This window comes from Drosophila erecta, unplaced genomic scaffold (genome assembly GCF_003286155.1).
Source record: "Drosophila erecta strain 14021-0224.00,06,07 unplaced genomic scaffold, DereRS2 tig00000000-arrow-pilon, whole genome shotgun sequence".
Classification (NCBI taxonomy): Eukaryota; Metazoa; Arthropoda; class Insecta; order Diptera; family Drosophilidae; genus Drosophila; species Drosophila erecta.
The window spans coordinates 4,461,876-4,483,455 of NW_020825194.1; the positions used below are offsets into that span (position 1 = coordinate 4,461,876).

Sequence of the window (21,580 nt, forward strand, 5' to 3'; positions counted from 1 at the left end):
TTACTTAATTTTGGAATTTTCAAATATTTGGGGGGAGCAATAAAAAGTGCAAAATGGCAATAAAATTCATGACGTGGTCCAGTTTTAAGGGCTTTACTAGAGGTCCAGATGGAACACTAAATGTTGGTACAATAGGGTTGGTTCTCTAAATTATGATATGAAGGACCTTGTTTGATTTTGCATAAATGTTTTTTATTTTATAAAAATATTACCTACTACTTAACTTTATCAAAAACTTGTATTTGAAGTAATATATTTACCAATGAAGCAGTTCGAATAAAGAGGAAATCTCTCTTTGTGCCAAGCATATTAAGGTAAATTTCCCATTTAAAACAAAGCTGTGGAAAGCTTTAAGCTTTCGTATCCTTAGGGGGAATTGGACAGCGGTATCTCATTTGAAATTAGGTTAACTAAAATGAACACAGTTGTTAATGTTATCAAGGGACATTCTAAATATGAAAAGTTCTTATGCATACAGGACAAATTAAAAAATAAATACACATGAAAGTATATTCGTTTTTATAAGTTTATTACTTCAAACATAAACATTTCTGGTTGAACATTTTTTTTACTAAAATGTAAATATCATACAAATGTTTAAAACTATAACATTAGTGTTCCCTGCTAACTCGCCTTGAATGGGTTCCATAATCCGCCCACTATTTTCTCTTAAGTTCCGAGAAATTTTCTCTTCGCTTGTGGCACACATTTATTGCGGCTGTCGAACGCCAGCAAACAAAAAGAGCAACAGCAACAACCACACGGGCCAGAAGAGGCTCTAATACCAATTACATTGTGCGGGTCGTTCGTAAACTACCCCCTTCCCATACTGTCGTGCTCGCTCGGCTAACTGTTGAATCAACGAGTGGTTGCCGAAGCGCTGTTCGTCCGCCTTCGTGCGACCTACGACGAACGAATCGTACGGTCTTCAGTCCTATTCGAAACGCGATAGCAAACGGTTGTGCGCTCTCGTCCCATTGCCACCGAACCAGAGGTGTTAAAATTGAATTTGCAGAAGTTCAAGTCGAAAGTCGAACTCGTGGTACTTTGTAATAGCAGTGCTGAATTGAAATCACTCGAGCTATCTCTGAGAAATCAACTCTAAAATACTTTGCATTTGAAGTGTTAGTAAAGTGGATAGAAAGTAAACAACTATCATACTGAAACTGCCAAACCTTCTACTGAAGTTTTCGGGCTTTTCAAACCGGCAAGCAAAATCGCGTTTCGGGATTTCGGTTATCAAAACTACTCCTCTCGCGCCGTCTTTTACCGTTTTTTGGCACCTACGCGCGCTCTCTCGCTACGCCAAAAAATTTTTCCGCTCTCTCGCGAATCGCCGTTGGGCCTACACCGCTGGGCAAGAACCTAGCAGCAGCAGCGCCGCATACACATTGCCATAAATTGTGATTAACCGCAGCGCAACCAAAAGCGACAGCAAGACGAAGATTTTTAATTAAATTAAGAGTGAAAAATACCAGCAGCCGCAACAACAGCAGCAAACGCAAACAATCAGCACTCGCAAATTAAATATTTAAATATTTGCACTCGGAAAATTGTGCGGCATTTTAAATTAGGACTCCACGTCGCATCGCTGGGCATATTAAAGTGACATATCCCACGTCCCCAATCCCGTGCTCTGCTCCAGTGATCCCCAAACATAAGCAAACGCCATAGATGGTGTGTGTGCCAAGCCAAAACAGCCATAAATAAAGCGAGCCAAAGCAAATAAACAAACGAACGAAACGAACAATCGGGCCAAAGTGCTTAGTCAGGCTAAAAGACCCAAAAATCCGACAGCAGCCATAATCCAGAAATTTTCATCTGAGGTAAGTCCCGTCACCTGTTGAGAGTGGAGTCCTTAACACAATTATTCATATGCACATTCACATCGACGAGTGGCATTAAGAAAAATAAAGCAATTGCACAATTTAATTGGAGTCATTGTTTTTGTTTCGCCGCTCTTGCTGCATTTTAAATGGCTGTGCTGCAATCATTCAGCTGCATAATTAATATAAAATAAAGCTATACGATTGCCTTTTTTTTGTTGCACGTATTTCTTGTCGTTGCTTTATTGTTTGTGTTTTTTAACAATTAATTAAAAATATGTATGATGTGTTTTCGCACTTCAATTGGCTGCTAGAATTCTACTTTATTTCGTTTTGTTGCCAGTTTATCATTTTTTTCCACACATAAATTGCCGTTTGCCATAGGCTTTGGCCATGGCCAATTGCAAATTGCAAATAGTTTGGAACATTGTAAAAATGCAGTTTATATAGAAAACAATTATGCGCCAGTTGCAAAAACACAGAGCGGATCTGATTGAAATGGCATAAATCCAAAAGGAAAACCAAATCTCTCGATGTGACAATCACAGTTCGTTTACTCGCATAATATGCCAGTCGAGCTTAACCGATTGATATCTGTATAAATTATGAATGGTAGCTGATAATTTTGCGGTAGGGCATTTTGTTTTTTAAATCTGTTGTGAAATTGAATTTGAAGAAAAAATGCATTAAATCAATCGTATTTAAATGGGATTAACTTTGCCTAATACAATTGTCAAAAAGGACAAATTCATAAATGACTGCAAATGGTTGAAAAATATATAAAATGATTCTTTACTTTGTATAAAGCCTAGTCAGACTTTACTAGAATAAAATGTTTTAAATTTGAAGTGCATATAGACTTTGTCTTAAATTTAAAAGGCCCTTGCCGATGCTTTCATTCGAAATGTGCTCAATAATTTACGGTGTAACGCAATATTTTCCAGCAAGGAAGGGTTAAGGGCAAAGAAACAGTTTCGATATGTACTTGTACGTACATATATAAACGTGGTGTAAATGGGGTTTTAAAATAAACGCATGCATATCGTATATGTATCTTTCACACGAGGCAATATACATACGAGTATAAATGTGGATATCGGCAACTTTAATTTCCGTTTAATACTGCGGGCAGCCGCCGAAGCTTAAAAATGAAAGACATATCAATAAATAAGTGCGTCCCGCCTGCGGAGGAAAATCGAGGAGCCAATATCCCAGCACATTTTCCACAAACGCACACAAGCACGGGCGAGTTCACACGCACTCTCACACACACACACACACACACGCACACACTGGCATAAATAAGTCAGCGCACATAATGGTTAAATAATTAAAGACACACGAAAGCCACAGCAATCACATGGCATAATAGTTAAAGACATTCATATTTATATTTATTGAGCTGCATTCATCGATTGGTCGGGTTCCACAGCCATTATTCAGAGCTATCCAGTATTCGGAATTCGGTATCCTTGCCTGACCATTTGCCATTAATTCTATGATGGCACACAAAATGCAATTTAATTTAAGAGCCAGCTACTCTATTAAGTTCCAATTGTTATTCAAAATTCCGAGCGCCAACTAGTGCATGCCTCATGTTTTTGGGGGCGTGGCAGCTCCCCTTTGTGGTAATTGTTTTAAAGCATTCGTACATAAATTTGGCTAATTAAACAGGACCGCACGGGCGCGCACACACACGGGAAAATGTTTCATAATATTGGAATAATGTAAATAGTAGCTTCGACCGACCACAGAGAACTGAACTAGCCACCATTTCGGGCCATCTCCAATGTCCTGCCAGGTTCCGTGTGCACATGCATATGGTCGGTTGTATTGGCCACGTCGATGGTAATAATAACAAAGCATAATTCATAACAATAAAACGAGTCGTGCACGCACTGGCTGCAATTGGCCTTAATTCAATTGTCCGTGCATCGATTGGTTCTTGGTTATTACCTGATTTGGAGTCCACAGCTCTACTCCATTGCGATCTTGTCCATTTGCAGTTCCGTTTCCAATTGCTGGCATCGAAATTGATAAATGCAGAGCTCGGAACGCTTTAGTTTAGTGCGCCACACTGGAATTCATAATTAATTACCGACATTTAATTACAAATTGTATTTGCCGGATGAGAGATTAATAGAGCTGTTGGCAAGGGCATTATTTGGTTACTTAGTGACTAAGTCAAAAGCTCAAGTGGACAGAATTGTGTGGAAGTAAGAGCCTTACAAATAATCGCTCCCAGATCGTGTGGTTTGCTCACATATGTAGCTAAATATTGGTCACTTTGGGGCAGCAAATTTTAAGCTGCTTAATTTTTTTGGTTTTATGCTTGCGTCTTCAAGCAAACATAGGAAAGTAATACTCACTTTGTTCTGTTATCCTTTCGGTGTCCTTTGCTTTGCTCCTTACTAATGTATATGAATTAGCTTTCTTTTCATTTTACAATTCATTTTCCTTGCGACAGTTTATAATTTTTCGCTCAACCATTTTTCCAACTATTGACTAATTACAAAAATAAACGAAAGCGAACGAAATCTAGATGCCATAATAAGCAACTATTTTATTTTCGTTTTGCCCTTTCTCATCGCTTTTATTTTGCTCGATGTTAAAATTTCTGGCTAAATGGCAAAAGGAAAATAAGGAATGTCCATACGGAGTTGCCGCCGCAGTAGATTTCTCGTATTTTTCCAAATGACCCAATAAATTTGAGCTCATTATGACGCCAAGCCACGCTTTCCCACTGCCTCCTCCCTTTGTTTGTGGCCAGTTGAAATAGCAAAAAAAAAAAACAAAAAAACGAAAAAATGGTGAAAAAATCAAGCAGGGGAAAAAATGAAACAGAACTGGCAGAAGCAGCGAGCGAGTAAGTAAAATAAATGTGGCAGCAATCGTAGCGCGGGAAGGAAAATAAAAATGAGCCAGGATCCCAGGTAATTGCTGTGAGAGGGCCAAGACCAAAGGGCCAAAACCGAAGGGCCAAGAATCGGGGCAATGAGCATTGCCTGGCGCATAATGAGCGTGAAAATAGTGAGAATATGAAAACGTCTACGGGCGTAGAATTACTGGGGGGGCAAACACAATCTTTGATTTGCTAATGGCTAATTCTGCTGCCGTTGCAGAACAGTATGCTACGTTTTCTTCTTTTTCATTGCCAATATTTTTGCAAGGCGACGTGCTAGCTAAATAAACGCGTCATGAAATGATCCTTTTGATTATAGTTCATATTTGAGTTGGGTTAGGAACCATTCAACGGGAAAAACAATTATTTGAGGAAGAACCATCTGATTCCGGGTGCTTGCCTTAGGTTCCTATAAATTTATTCCGCTTGATGCTTGATTTCAATGTATTCGGTCGGACTTCGAATTATCCTGCTGTTTTGATTAGCCAGCCTGCGCTCGAGTGAAATCCATGCTTAGGCGCTTTATTACGGCTAATTAGGATGCCGTTGCTGTTGCAGCTGCAAATGCAGTTGCAGATTGGCCCAGTTGCTGCATTTGGGCCTGGCTAATGCTACGGCCCACACACACATGCACACACGCACACGCAGACGCGCACGCACACACATGTGTCGTTTGTTTAGCCATTCAAGTGTGCACATTTGAATAATTAATTTGTGCAGTGGTAATTTACACGTTGGTTGACTAGCTTTTTGGTCGGCATTCGGCTGTGTGGGCTGTGAATCGCTCTTGGCACCGTGGCAGCATGTTATTTGATTATTTTGCTTGGGCAATTGCATTCGTTTGCGGCTACTGATGTGAGTGCGAGTGTGATTGTGAGTGTGGGCTGGAGTGGTGCGGTATGACATGGCATATTTATGACACTGGTAATTAAATTTAATTGTTGCACTTCTCTGCCAACGCCCCCTTAATTCGCGTTTCGTTGCGGTCGTGGGCCCATAACTTAGCCCACTAACGTCCGTTGTGCACGCATCCTCGTTTTGGTTATCCTTACGCCTCAAAAAAAAAAAAAAAAATAAAAAAAACAGTATATAATTGTATATGTATGTGGGTATAAAAATATAGTTCCTATTTTTACCCCAGCCCGTTGGCCTTGGCGTCTTGTCAACGGGCATTGGCTTTTGCTTTATTTGCAGGCATTTGTTTTCTTCGCGGTCTAGATTGTCGCCCTTGTCCATTATGGCCTGACACACATTCTACTTAAGGCCGCTTTGCGTGCTGCTCCTGATATGATAAGGCTAGCTCAACGGAGCCACCAGTCCACCAGTCCACCAGGATATCCCTCGTTTTGGCCCGACGACCAGTTGTCGGCTTAATTGCAATGCTAAACGCTAAATCATAGCCTCACGTGCACCACGTAATTAGCTTAAATTGTAAGCTGTTGTTATAGGATTGAGCTTGCCTGTGTGTGTGTTCGTGTGAGTGTGTCTGTGTGTGTGCGCGACTGCATGTGTGTGCGTGTCGCTAATTAGCCAAGAGGTCAGTTGCAGCACACGATACACAGATTTTCTTCTTACCTGATTTTCCATAATACTTAATTTCACTTTCCAATTTTACAGATAGGACATTTCGTGATGTAAGCCATCTAAGGACCTTTTATTAAGCCCATATGAACGAATTACATTTCTTTGTACTCAATATTTGCTTTATTTAGTTGTTCAATATTGAAAGTTCAAGTATATGTTCGTGCTAAAGTGGAATAATTACACATCACAAGCTGAAACCCAAGCCTAATAAATCCAAAATTTATTAAATAGCTTCTGTGACAAGTAATAACAAATATTTGATTCGAGGCATTTGAGTTGACATTTGTGGCTGGCCATGTACTTGCAACACAGGCGATTCGACTTGGCAAGTTATGTACATTTATTTAGTCAGTTACGTGTGGAATGTTTGTGCTCTTGAAGTCTTCAAAATTAATGACAGACAGAGGAGTTATTAAAAATATATTTCCCAAATAAAGCAGTCACAACTATTTGCAAGGGAGAACCATCATGTTTGACTTGCCCACAGGCGTTTTGATGTGAATATTATTTCACAAAGAAGAAATAACATTATCTGCCGAGAAGATAAGATATCATTTCAATTGCCTTTACTGATGTGTCTATCTCTGGCCTTTAATTATCTGGCTTTTAATTTGCTTGTGTAAATGGAACACAATTTGAAGCCCGTTGCCTTGCCTTCTAATTATTTTCGTTTGTTACTTAAATTTAAAGTGGCTTTTGTGGTAGAAAATCCCAAACAGTCTTTAGTATAATTGCCTAAGATACACATAAGCAAATAAACAAACAATTCGGCTCGTTATTAAATTCGGTTTAATTAAGTGAACAAATCGAATAATAAATGAGTGAGTCCATGGCAGCTAAAGGCACATATATATTTATATAAATATAAAGAGAGAGTCGAGGCCTAAATTGTATTCGTATGTTTGTTCATTTGACAGACCAAAGCTAAAAGGTAGTACAAATAAAAACGAAAACACTTCCATTATTATTTTATTTTCGGTTTCGGCGCCGGCTTTGAGAAGGGGTATTGCCCGCAGGAACCCAAATAATTAAATCCAAAAAAAGTTCAGAAAAAATAAGCACAACAACATGAGAAAGAAACAGTCGACAGACGACGGAGCGATTGCAAGGACAAGTGAAATCGAAAGTGAGGAAATGCCCGCCAGCAGTTTTTGACAGTATCCTTGACTTTTGTTGGGCTTTTACCCGCCGCTTTTAAGAGCCACCCCCACCCACCACCCATCGATGGTAATGAAAAACGCGCCCTTTGTGGGCTCCCTTAATGGGCGCGGGCGCCTTGCCAGAAATGCTTGTCGTGCCCCGGTGTCCCAGTTTGCGGGGATACCTTGTTATGCCTTTTATTTTGCTCCATGCGCCGGCACAAAACTTTTTGAGTAAATGTCTTTGTCAGCAGGTGTAGGTGTAGGTGTAGGTGTAGCAGGTGTAGGTGTAGCTGTATGGCTGGTTTTCCTTCCTGGTGCTTTCCACCTACTTTGGCGTTTTTCCCCGTTTTCTTGCTGCTGCCGGCGGCGGCTTCTTGCAGTTTCATTACCCCCAAACAGGAGATTTTTGTTTAAACTTCGTTTGGGGCAGGGCAAAATGGGGCCAAAAAAAAAAGAATACTTTGCATCATTTATGCGGTCTTTTGCCGTTTGAGCCTTTTTTGTTAATGCCAAAAGTTCTGGCTGTGTGCCCTTTGGCTGACTTCTTGGCTCGGCGTCGACCTGTTAAATGTGTTTATTCGAAACACTTGAATTATTTAGACACATCTGACTGGCAATGCCTTTGATTAGGCCATACATATTCCATGCATTCATAAAACCTGCTGCTCGGACAGATTTCTCGACAGCGTTTTATGGCCTAGGTGGATGGATGTTGCTTTGCCTTTGTGTTTTTGGCCAGAGTCAGCATAAAATTTAGCACGCAATTACCAGCTGGCAGATAAGTCGATAAGCCGCTGATGAAATGGAATGGCATGGCGTAGTGCCTGGTGCCGCGCGGAATGAAGCTCATTAAAATGCAACGAAATGTCACCTATCTGAAATTGAAGCGCAATCTTAACGGACCTAACAGCCAATTATAGCAGGCGGGACACAGCGCAAATTCCACGATAAACATCCTGCGCCACCGGGGGTCCTGCAGGAAAAGGAATGGCCACAATGGGAGTCGCCTAAATTAGAGTGCAAGCTTGTTAACGAGAAAAGATGGCTCATACAAGGAAAATACGAGTGTAGACAAGTGCACTGAAGGAAAAACTGCACAGGCAATAAGTCAATATTTTTATATGTTAAATTGCACTTCTAAATGGAATGGTACTACCTAATAGACTTATAGGTCTATTGAAAAACCTACCATTAATTAGTTTCTGTAGCTGGTTTTCGCAGTGTACTAATACCAGAAAGGTACCAATATATTCGCAACTATTTATGTATATGTGCCGGCTTTGGGTCATTGGAGGTCACTGCTCTGGCTAAGACGTTTGCATAATATGGGAAAGATTTCCCCGCTTTGGCCTTGTATTTTTCGGTGGCTGCTGCGTAAGTAGAGCCATATTAAATGTCAGTAAATGGGAAACGAAATGCTACCCCCAGTGGGCTTAGTTGGGGCTTGGACTTGGTCCTCGCTGGTTAACTGCAGAACATAAGCCCTGGCCATAGAAAGCGATAAAAATGGCTTGGCCATTGTGTTGCCGCTTTCTGCACCATATTGCCAAGTGTTCCTTTCATTCGGCCTCACATTGTCTGGCCCCATGCGTAAAGTGAACAAAAATTGTGGGAAAATTACATTTCGAGGAGCCCGAGAGTGGTGCGTCCAGAGAAATCCCGACTTAGCCTATTAGCATTCATATTAAAACGAAAGTGGAGCCATATTGCGTATACGCAGTGTGTACATTGCCAGAATGTGCGTACTTCTCATGCTTCAGCTTCCTGGTTGTGAATTTGTGTGCGTGCTGCTTTCGTCTAGAATCTGTTATTTTTGCCTTTTGTTGTTGTTTTTGGCAGACAGCTCAGCACTTGGGCAGATTTTAGGATTAACGTGAGCTCATCTGCCCCAGAAACCACTTCCCCCGTTCCCCACAAATGGAATACTTTGTGGCGGGTGGAACGCTGGCGGAATGGATAGGAAAAGTTAATTCCTTTTTGAGTAATACGCGTTGTCCTTTGAATAGGCACGAAAATTGCATTCTTTCCGGCCCCAATTTTATGTCATTTGGGGGGCTTGCCAACTAAGCTCGGTTGTTTACTTTTATTAAAACCAAGAAATTGTTTAGCAAAGTCAACTTGTCGTATGAATCGTGCATAAATTGAGAGGGACACGCCAAATTACCAGAGATTTAAAAGCAATAGTCAAGACTTCCCAGTCTTGTTAAGTAAAGTTGGCGAAGCGCATAATATTGTAGTACGAGTATATAAAAACTGTTTATTTTTGGCTGAAGTCCTAACAGATTTACGCTATTAAATTGCTTAGCTTCAAAAGCAAAGTAATATAATTTATGAAAATTATCTTTGCCCTGCCTATGTAGACAATAATCCCAATTGTTTAAAGTCGATACAAATACCATGTTATACCAAATTAATGATTAATTTCGTTGGTTTTCGTTGTCCCTTAACTTCGAGATCATCCGCAGGGCAAGTACTTAATCGAGCTGACTTTGTTGGAACCGAGAACTAACCGCAGACATGGGGCGGATCCGAGCCGAGTTTTGGCATATCAATGGAGGCGCCTCTGACGCCAAATGGCCAGGACAACAGGCACTTGGCCTGACTTCGTTGTTTGCGTGTTTTGCTTAGGTGTCGTCGCTTATGTGGCCTGCCCTGGACACTTAAGGGCACTTTAGATGTGTGTGTGTGTGTGTGTATCCTCGATACGGGGATAGTGGGGAAAAGGGACGAGCATATGGTAACACAAGGATACAAAGTGGTCAGCGGAGCCATTACAGCGCCAAAAGTGCTTATCTACACAGTTGTTCAGTTGCGGCTGTTGCTGTTGTGCGGGTGTTGCCATTGTGTCCAAAGCTAAATAATGCGCTTAATAGCGCTTACCCACCTCTAAAGCCAGGACCAACAAACACAGAACGGCGCCCATGTCCAGGACATCACGCTTTGCGTTTTTGCCATTTGTGCGCCGAGCTTTTGTCTTTATGCCATTAGGCGTGCAAACACTCACACACACTAACAAACACACACCCACACACACACACACAGAAACGGTCTAGCGTAGTCGGTTTTTGCCCAGCGATTTGCTGTCTTTGCTATTGGTGTTGTTGTTGGCAGCTCGATTAGCATATCAATATGCAATGTGTGCACCGAACTTCAAACTCCGCCAGCTCCCAGCACAGATGGGCCATCCTCAGGTTCCTGGGCCATCCTGGCTCTCTATTCAGTGCCACGCACAAGTGACACATCGTTATGCGGCCTGATAAACATGGGGCTCCACCTACTTACAACCTCGCACACACATATTGCGCATACGGCACGTTGTCAACGTCAAGTGCTTGAGTGCGACAAGAAACTTAATGAAATGAGCGAATTGAATAGTTCACATGCAGACATCCACACACGCACACTCCTTTCTCGCCAGGATATTGGGTTTTATTTTATTATATTCCTCCTGCCCAGCCATACTTGGCTTATTCTCTCTATCAGCCGAGCATTCGAGTATTTCGATTCAGTTTCTGCCATTGTGTGCACCATCCAGGCGGCACATGCCGCCATTTGGCAGAGTAATATCAAATTACAATAGCTACCCATGTGGATCATGTGCCAGTGTGCGTGTGTTCGTGTGGCTGTATGTGTGTATGGGTTGATGGTGGGCGATGGAACACACACCTTGTTTGTGTGTTGGTAAACTACTTAATGGTGTGTAAATTTGCCGACGCGCTTCGACGCTGTTCGGTTTCAATTTTGCGGCTGAGAAAAATTAATTTTCCTACTCCCTTTGTGGGCCAGACCACTCTATCCATGTCCTGATGGCAAACGCTGCGTATGCGTAATGGATTTGTGCAATTAAACTGAAAACAAGAGCAATGCACATCGCACGCATACGAATTTGATCACAACCAATGGTATTGCAAGCAGAAAACAAACAGTCAGACAGTTAGACAATCACTCAGTGAGTCAATGTCTAACCTGTTGGCTTAGTTGGAAAAGTTGCCAGTAGTGGCACCTCCCATGCCTCCATGCCTCCATGCCTCCATGCCGCCCATCCTCACCATTCCTACCACCACTGCATGCATTATTAGCAAGTTCGGCTTACCCACACTCCACTGTGGTTGCGAATGGAATTCAATTTCAGCCTGACATAGGAATTACAAGCAATCCAAGTTGACTCCACCAGCAGTAGCAGACAATACAGAAGCCAAAGGCAGAACAGCAGAGAACAGAACAGCTATCCAGCAGATATTTCCCAACGCCCCCTGTATCTCCGATATATTCCTGTGTGTCCTTGCCAAAAAACTGTTTACGTACCAAATAAATTTGCCATTAGATGAAGGGGAGAATTTACACGACTTCAGCCAGGCCAGAGCACATAAACAATGCAGCTGCAAGTCGGCCAAGAAGAGTGACACTCAGGACCAACTCCTGCGGCACAAAATTGAACTGAAGGAAACCCGACTGACTTGTGTAGGTTGCAGTTGAAATACCCTTGAGTTTATTGAGTCAAGTCAAGGGATCCTTAATGAAACATGCCTCTGAATGGGCAGTTATAACTAAAAATGCTTTAAGGCTTCGAGTTTTTCGAATTTTTCCTAAATGATTGAAACGAGTGTCAGTAGTTCTATGGCCCTTGAACAAAAGAGGTTAATACCTCTAAGAAAGGGTATAAGGATTTACAATAAGGACCACCAAGGATGCCTGTGTCGATAACGCTTGGCGGAAATTTACGATGAGCACACAGTGAAATTGTCACATCGAATCGGAAAACAGAAACAGCAGCAGACTACAGCATACACCTGCTTGAAATCCTGTGCAGAATTTCCCACTATAGATGCAGCTAATGAAATCTCATAGCCTGGATCGTGAAAAATCCCCTACAGTGGCGGATGTCGAAAATTGAATATGCTTCCCAGCGCTCATTGGCCATAAATTCTCACTTTCGGGCTGTAAGTGTCCCACTACTGAGATACTTTATATTATATGCACTATTTCTCAGTCTGCAGCGTCGAGTAACAACAAATCAAAGAGCCTTCTGCGCTTTAAGTGTACACATTTATTTCGCCGAAATAGTTCGAGACACTGCAGAGGATCGTTTATAATCAGAAAACCAGAAAATTCCTTATTGCCTCAATGGCCACGACATGTGCACACACAGATTTCATTGTGTCTGGGCAAAAATCTTTGAACTATGAAAAATTGATATTAGCTAAAAATACTTTGAGTCCTTGTGGCCGCCTGGCCATGTCCTTACCACTCCTTTTGTGTGCTGTTTGCCCCTTTCTCGATTGGCCCAATACCACTGCCACTGCCACTGCCAAAGCCTTTCTCACAGCCAGTTGGAGTGTGTGCACAATGATTAGACGACGGGTCCGAACACTGGCCACATTGTACAATTTACTCTGATTCCTCCTGCCGCCCAGGGACTCATCCCCCCGCTCTTCGGTCCCCCCGGGACGTGTGGGTATACTTTCTATCTTTTTTTCGGTTTGCTTATTTTGGCTGAACTTTATTTAATAAAGCAATTTGCGCTTGGCTGACATTAGTTATTGTTTGAGCCCCTGGCCGCAGTGTCTGGCCCGTCGCAGATAATTTGTGGAGGGTTCTGTTACTTTCGTGGTAAATGTTTGTGTGCATGGGGAGGGGTAGGGGGGGGCGGTTCTGTGTTTGCCGACCAATTGCCACAACTTGTTAAGCAATTAAATTTAATTTGCATGATAAAAAATATATGAAGACTGGCTGGGCGTGCAGGGTGTATTTAAATGTATATATAGCTACTGACATCTGCTGAAATGCCACAGCCCTTGATTAATGGTGATTAATGGTCGGCAAAAGTTGACAATGTCGGCCAACTAGGTACCGTGTACTACAAAGGCAGATCAATCAAGCGAACGAAGCGATTTTTCGCTGCTAGGAACTGAAGGTATTCTGGTATTTTGGCAAGTCATGCCAAATCCTGGGGAATCACGCACCGCCAATCAAGTCAATTAGTTGCCGGTGGGAGATGTGCCAAAAATTTAAAGAATTTCTCACGGCATCGCGTTCGAATTGAATGCTAATCTAGCGCCCCCCTTTGGGATCCCCTCCCCCTAACAATTTTTTTTTTGCCACATTCAACGCCTCTGGTGAGGCCTGCACCTTTCTGCATAACAAATCAATGGAGGAAGCATTTTTTCACGTTGCTGCAACGGTTTTAAGCGCACATCCGCAGCGGTAACGCCTGCGGCTCTACACTTTTCGGCTTTTTGCTTTTATTGTTGCCCCATGTGTGTGTGTGTGTGTGTGTGTGTGCGCGTTTTACCAAACTGTCAATCAATAGAATTGTTCGCCACTTTTTTCTAGTTTTTTGTTTTTTGTTGTTTTTGATTTTGGGTTGGGTAGGCCCACCGCAAGGACGAGCCGCCGAAACGAAATCCACATCCAGCCGAATGCAACCGAATCGAGTTGAGAACATTGTTGCCTTGCATGTGGCGTCCATGGGCCGTCAAAGGCAACGTGCATCACGATGGGGCAATGTTATTTTTCGCTTTGTGGCTGCGCTTGGCCCGTTACGACATTTGCAAGCTGCACGCTGCACACCATCACCGTCCACGCACACACACACACACACCCAAACTACACTTCCAACTACAAAAAAGCCGAGCGAAAATGCCGAGCTGGCGGAAAAAACTGGCCAACAAGTGCCGTTGATCTATGAGGGGTCAGCGCGAGCAGTGTGCTCAAGTTTAGGCTTTAAGCCGACTTTTGGCCAGGCCGTTTAAGGCAGCAACGTGGAGGTCTAACAAAAACCAAACGTGTTCAGGGTTTAAAATGAAAGTGAGCCTACGAAGATCGTATTTTCTTCATACAACACATAAATTGTAATAAGGAAAGTACAAGATATGGAATTTCCACAGCAGATGCATTTAGGAAGTGCGCCCCATGTTGGATACATTTTCTCCCGGTGCAGTGCAGTATCTTGCTGCTCTTCGAGCCATCAAACTGCTCGTTAACGCTCCGGTAAAGGAGCCAGCCACTGATAGAGAGACGGAAAGTGAGATGAAGGAAGCAGGGAGAAGGAGCCGAGGAGGCAGGAAGGATACTTCCTTGAGGCCGCAGGCTGCGTTCTGCATGCGGCTTTGATTTTGTCTTTGTTCACGTTTTTGGCCATGTACGTTGTGTGTTGGCCCGAAAGGCAAAATCAATATATCCCTGTGGCTTGACGTTATTTCCCTCTTTTTTTCCCCCTCTTTTTCGGGTTTTTCGGTTTTTTCGGTTTTTGGTGTGTGTTTTCGGCCGTGATTTGCCTGCGCCTTGGCTGGAAGTTGGCCGTCTGTTGGTCGGTTTTCTCGGCATGCAGGCACTCCAATAACCAATCCCCTGCCTCTTGCAATTGAACCCCCTGCAACCATCATACAACAGCTGACTGGGCTTTGTGTGAATCGGCCGTGATTATGTCTAATAGCTGTCCAAGTCGATCGATGTTCCGTGTGCCTGACAGTTGAGCCGAGCAAAAGCACTGGATGTGTGCACATGGCCTTCAGCTACCCTTGACTCACAATCGTAATCGCAGTGTAACTCCATTCGATCTCTGGCATTCGCAGTGGGCTCTGATGCATAATAAATGAGCCAGCCGCACTTTCGCCTAATCATATAATAATAACTTAAGTAATGGCCAGCATAAATAAATGAATCACTAATGAGCTGAAACTGTTTCCTTTTTGGCAACCGCAGAAACGAGCTGCGACGCACTAAAAATGCGCCATTTACGGCAATCAAAATGATTAAGTGCGTTCCGGGTGTGGCATTGCGAAAGTTGCGTATACGACGCGTTGCCATCGCTCCGACCCGGCCATAAACGCCTGCCCAAAGAAATGGGCGGCGTGCGAAGAATTATGTTTCGCCATTGGGTCGACGCTTAAAGCAATTTAAAGCTCTCCACGACGGACGCAATTTTGTTAATATTTCCGAACAAAAAAACAAGGAAAGAAGTTAAAAATACGCTTTAACTGCTACAACAAGTCCCCGGGGAGTGATTAAAATATAATAAATTTCACTTGAAAAACGAACCAAGACAGAAGCGGCATAAACCGAAAGGAGATTAAGTGGTTGGCCAGCATAAAAACCGCACATGCAAACCCACTGCTTGCCGCATCACCCAACTCCACCCATATGGACATGGACTCCGCCGTAGTCGGAGTCCGTATTCTGTAGTCCGTGTCCGGATTCGGGGTTTTTTGGGTCCGGCCAGTGGAGCCCACAAAAGTGTGAACATAATTTAACATGCAGCGGCGCGCCAGTTTTTGGGTTTTTCGGTTTAGACAATGTTCAAGGATTGCCTCGTTTCTTTTCAGTGGGAGCGCCTACCGCCCCTACCCCTCGTTTTAGGCCCCCTTCACCGCCCATCCGAACGACGCCTCTGTCCGTCAGTTTTGCCGGCGCTTTGAGCCGGGCGTTTGAGTGTTTTGAAGCCTTATGTGAATTTGATTTGCGGCATTTTAATTTATGAACATGTGAAAGAGCCGCCGTCGAGTTACCAAACATTTTGCCAAACATTTCCTGAAACAAGTTGCGGTTACAGGGGGGTGTACGGGGGGGCGGAGCCTTTTCCGCCGGGTCCAAAGCCCCCCAGCCAGTCAGACAGACAGTGAGGCCTTTTCCATGGAGGAGCCCCAGCTGACGGAGTCGCTTTTTGTGCTGAATGCCAAATCAAGCAGCTGCCTTATGTGCTTTAATTTTCCCTTTTTTCCATCTTTTCATTTGACTACCCGGCTTGAGCAATTTTTGGTATTCTGTTTTTTTTTTTTGACTTTTATTTGTTTCTCTTTATTTTTATTTTCAATTTTTTTTTTTTTCTGGTTTACTTATCCAGAATCCAGGCAGTGTGTCTATGGATGTGGGCGTTTCGTCGGGTTATCAGTGCTCGCATAAATCTTTTATCAACCAGTCGCAGCTGTGTGGCAACGAAGGGGATTTTGGGGGGCCGGGAGGGGCTCGGTGCCCCCTGTTGCTGCTTCCTAATGAATACGCACAAAGTTGCTAATGAAGCTGCGGAGTGGGAAGACGTAGAAGTTGGGCTTGCGAGTATGAATGCATATACATATAGGCATACATACATAAAGCCAGATGGAGACATAGGGGGCGTGTTCCAGGGTTCCAGGCCTTATAGCTGATCTCATGCATATGCGACAGATAGAATAATTATACACTAGGGGCTGAAATGGGATTAGAGTGGGCTGGGCACCTACAGAGCTCTGGAGCTGTGGATCTTTGGGCTGTGGGGTGCAAACTTTGTCTTCAATGTCTTAAGTGTGGCCTGCTAAAAAATGCTAATGCGATAAATCCACACACGACATTAAATAAGGCAAGTGTATCTTTTGGTATGCAACAAATATTAAAGTCTAACGATTTGTGCGAGCTAAAGTTTTATAAAAGTGCTTAGGACTTTAAAATGAAACATTTGATATTCCACAACTATATTAAAACATTATTTATTGAGGCTTACCAAATGCAGTTATATAGTAAATCAAAATTAATTGTGGAAGACAATGCCTTGTCCTGGTTTTTGTATACATTTTATGCTGAGCGTAAAAGCGCTTATCTTAAAACAATGCAAATCAGAGAAATATTACATAAATAGTTTTTCGTTATATGTAAGTATTTACTTTTATAGCCAATATTTTGTACCAAATTCTTCAGTTAGGACATTTGTTTCGCAAACTTTTTTCTCCATTAAGCTGCAATGCTCTGCTGCAGCCAAAACTTAATTTAATTAAGAACCATTTGAATAAGTTTTTTTACTTCTTCAACTTGCTGGTGCATAATTGCTTGGCTAGGTGAATTGATTTCGTTTTTGTTCTGCCATTTTTTTATTAAACTTTGTGCCTGCTTATGGGCAGCGATTACCCTCAAGGCTGCAAAGGGGAAGCCGCAGGAAATAAAGGCGAGCGCAAGTAACTGGGCCAGAATGCTTATTGTGTGGCCGTTACTGAGTCCGAGGAAAGTCAGGTCCTTGCTGCAGGCTGAAGGGCGGAAGGGGGGAGGGGGGAGTGTGAGGTGAAAGTCGGCTAATGGTAAATAACGATAAATAGCAAAAAAGGAGTGGAAAAGTGCCTTCGGCCAGAGGCAAAGTCAATGACGCACTCCGGGCACTTCAAGGCAGCAGCCTCATTGGTAGCTACAACAAAAGCAGATTCTAGTGTGCTTAAAGCGTAAAATTGTTTGTTATAAAATTCAATTGCAGCTGCATTTTCCTTGAGCTGTTGTTCTTGTTGCCATTCTTGCTGCAGTTGCTCTTGGCCAAATGCAATCAGCTGCATAAGAAATGCCAAAAGCTGCAACAGAAACAGCACGAAAAAAAGAGGAGGAAAGTTTCCAAGTTGAGTTGGCTACTTTTGTCTCGAACTGAGATTTGCCAAAGTATAAACTATAAGTATATCGGAGCTTTGGAATAAACTTATACACTTTTTGCTGCATATCAAATGCTAAAATGCAATGAACAGCAGCAAAATATGAAATAAGCATATCGCACTTGCACAGAAATTTCCAGCTTAAAATGTGAGTTCTCATCTCGCCAAGCATTGAGTCAGCTTTAAATGCGTTATTATAATTAAATTGCATTAAATAACCAATTTAGAACATTCAATTTCACACCAGGTGTCGAAAAGTATGCAATGAAAAAGGTCTTCTTCACTTTGAAGGAATATACTAGTAGCAGAGCATACTAGTTATTTCTACGACCGCTTTATTAGGGTTATGAATTAGAATATAGAGGGGTCTATGGCCAAATTCTTGGGCCTGCAGAATATCTCCCCTCTGAATATGTTATGGCAATCCGCAGGGAGAATGTGAGTGAGTTCCATCAGCGACTCATGTGGCATATTACCTTTAATGGGGACTACTTTGAGGTTGTTTTTACCGGGTTGGGCTGAGACACACACGCAATCCACTCCAAGCCCACCCGCTGGCGTCATAAAAGTGCGTAACAAGCGGCAACAGGTTGCCAGGCTGCCTCGTCCTTCGTCCTGCGTCCTGCGTCCTTAGTCCTTCGTTCTCGCAACAAATTGCGCATATCAAATTTACGGAATTGTCGCAGCACTTCCACCTCTTCCTCTGCTGGAATTCCCGCCAAGCCTTGGCAAACTAATAGATTTCGTTGCCTTGGCACTGCGGCACACACTCGACTTTATGGCCAAAGTGTTGGGTAATGGGCTCAAATGGTAGGCGTTGTCAATGGATCTCGTCTATAGGCAGCTAATGCCGCATTTCAGGGCTCGTTGTCTATGTTTTTTTTTATAAGCGTTTCGCGTGACAGCGCCTGCATTTACATATCTTCGGCATTAGAGCCGCCATATTAATGATTTTATAGTGTAATAACGCGTTATCACGCCGTCACTCACACTCACGAACTGATGGCCAGGCGCATAGATATGGCTAATTCATTTGTTACTAGCTGTTTGCTTTTATTATTTCACTATTTTTTGTTTTTTTTGTTTTCATATTTTCCAACAGCTCCATTTTGACAGTTTGCATTTTGATTGAGTTGTTTTCACATAATTCATGAGGACAGGCCAACGGAGCGTGTTTGCAAAATGCAAAACGATATGGATATGGTTATGGATTTGGTATGTGGCCTCGTTGTGGATTTCTGTGTCCATGTCTGGGCATTAATAAACATTTGATTTGTGATTTGTTGCGCTGCATTATGCAAATTGTTGTCGTGCATAAATTGCGCAAATTATTTTCAGTCTGCCGACTTAATTAAATGACAAATTCATTTTTTCGGAAAGAAAACAAAGGACGACAGCGCAGCCATGGAGCTCTAATAAAGGCCACACATGAATAGACCTTAATGAGCCCGGTCAGCTTGCATTTGAACACTGGACGTACTTTAATAAATCAATACAAAGTGAATATCTGGAATATTTATAAATACTCAGTAAACAGTTGTGAGAACACTTTCAGCCGTTGGTAATTGCATATCGAATGGTCATGGAATATATATTCACAACATTTAAATATTAGGAACAATCAGCTAATTACGCGTGTGCTCCAAATATATGGAGTTGATTTCAGATTAAATGCCAAAATAATTTTTTGTATAATAAATGAACTTAATTACTGCTACGCCTGGAATGGATTGTTAATTACTGCTGCGCACTAGCTATACAAGCTATTAATAAACATATTTATCTTAATTTTTTCATAAGAAAAGTAAAGGACATGTGCCATGTTATCTAATGGGAATTTATCTAGTGAAGTAGCTATTGTTGTCGAATTTTCACGTTGTCATGACATTTGTTTTAATCATCATTAAATTAGCCTTTTAAATGGTGTTTTCAATTGAAGGTTACACATTCATTCTGCGTCCAGTCTTCGCAGCAAATTTCTTGCGAAGCAAGAAGAACTAGTTTGTGGAAAAGATAAACATCCTTTCATGGCATCCGTATCTCCATTCAATGGCTTCCAAAGGTCCACTTTCTCCGCATTTGCGGCGTTGCCTGGATACGATTGTCTGGATTGTTGCCTAATTCTTTTGGCTCCATTCAGTTGAGTCCGCTAATTGCTATAACTTCCACTTTCTGTCCGCTGCCCTGCCTGTCTCTGTGTGTGTGTGTGTGTGAGAGAGTATCTGTGTGTTGATTGCGCTAAAATAAATGAGTTTTCATGCTAACCGAGCAAAAGTTGTGCCAATTATAGTGGCTCAAGGCCCGAGGCTGAGTTTCCCGGTATCGGGTTGAGCTTTGCGGAAGGAGCAGCAGGATGAGGATACAACTCTCGCCGCTTGAAAAGTTTCCGCTTTTGTCTAATTTATATAATGCCATTGCCATTTAGCATAAGAAGCGAGTGAATTGCTTTACAAATTGAATGCAAATTTCCTCCTCTTCATTATACGTAATCATTCAGCCAAACAAAAATTCCCCGCGATCCCAAATAAGACGCGGCGTGTGGCACAGATTTTCGGGTTGCACAGATTTTCGAGTACTTGCAATTTTGATGCATGCATTTTGTGATTCGCGATTTTAGCATTAGTAAGACAGAGCTTGGTTCGTTTTGGCTGCGGGATTATTACGAAACATTTCTCGCTTTTAATCAGAATCTCGGCTGGCAGGATGATAAATGTTCGCTGGCACCCGGGGAAATCCAGGTCGGGGTCGAGGTAAAGAAATATTCATAATTCAATGTTTAAACCGCAATTCATGCTCTGTTTTTTTGGCATCCCCCTACAGTTTGCCACCGGTTTAGTATGACTCTCGGTTTGGGTTTCGGCATTTTTTTTGCTTGGCAGCCATTCACATTAATATCGCTCTGCAGCTGGTGGCGATGGTGCTGCTGTGCAGCTTACCTGGGGTAAACCTTAAAAACGCTTTTGCATTTTCATAAATGTTTGGCTTTTGCTGGAAATACTCGCCTCCGCACTTCACTTCGCGTTCGCCCCTTGACAGGCGAGTTGATCTGCATATTTCAGTTCAGTTCAGTTCAGTGCAGTGCAGTTTTGTTTTCCGCGCTGCGGCCGACCGTTGACTCTGCTCCTTCTGCTCCTTCTACTCCTGCAGGACATCCATCCTTTATCCTTCGCTGCAATAAAATTGAAATTAATTTTTAGTGACTGCGGACGGTGGTCGCTGCTCCAGCATAGCGTGGCTTTTTCACACAGCCCCTGCAATTGAATTGCAATTCTTCTTGAAATCAAATGTAAAATAAAGGGCTGTGCCTCCATTCATAACATGCCATCACTTGCACACTCGCACTCAATTATTTATTTAATAATTGTACATGATATTTAACCTCTTTTTCGTTTTTAGGCCACACGCCCTTGTCGTCGCATCGATTGGAATTAAAACAGACGTCGGCCAAAACAAATAGCCATCAGGTAATTGAATTTTCGTTAATTTATTTACTTTTTATTATCAATTATTACACGCGACTATTTTCGACACTCGGATTGGGCGGACATAATGAAGCGTTCTGCACTTAATATTTGCCGAATTAAAAGTGCACAGGTTTGGTGTTAATAATACACCACAAATACTCGTATATATATGTGTTCATACCTAGATACGTATTTGTACGCACATTTGTGTTTCTGACGTTTGTGACTGACAAATAGGAGGTCGGGAATATTAACATGCTGCCATATTAAGTGTCTGCAAATC

At 42.4% G+C, this 21,580-nt stretch overlaps 1 protein-coding gene across 1 annotated transcript in view; it reads left to right on the plus strand.

Moving 5' to 3' along the window:
- The first annotated feature begins 928 nt into the window (after nucleotides 1–928).
- The window catches only part of LOC6554381 (limbic system-associated membrane protein), a 136,497-nt gene continuing 115,845 nt past the window's right edge, over nucleotides 929–21,580 (plus strand). Inside the window, exons 1-2 of the mRNA XM_026983725.1 lie at nucleotides 929–1,826; nucleotides 21,230–21,297. The gene's annotated coding sequence lies outside the window, so the exon portion shown is untranslated. The remainder of the gene's footprint in view (nucleotides 1,827–21,229; nucleotides 21,298–21,580) is intronic.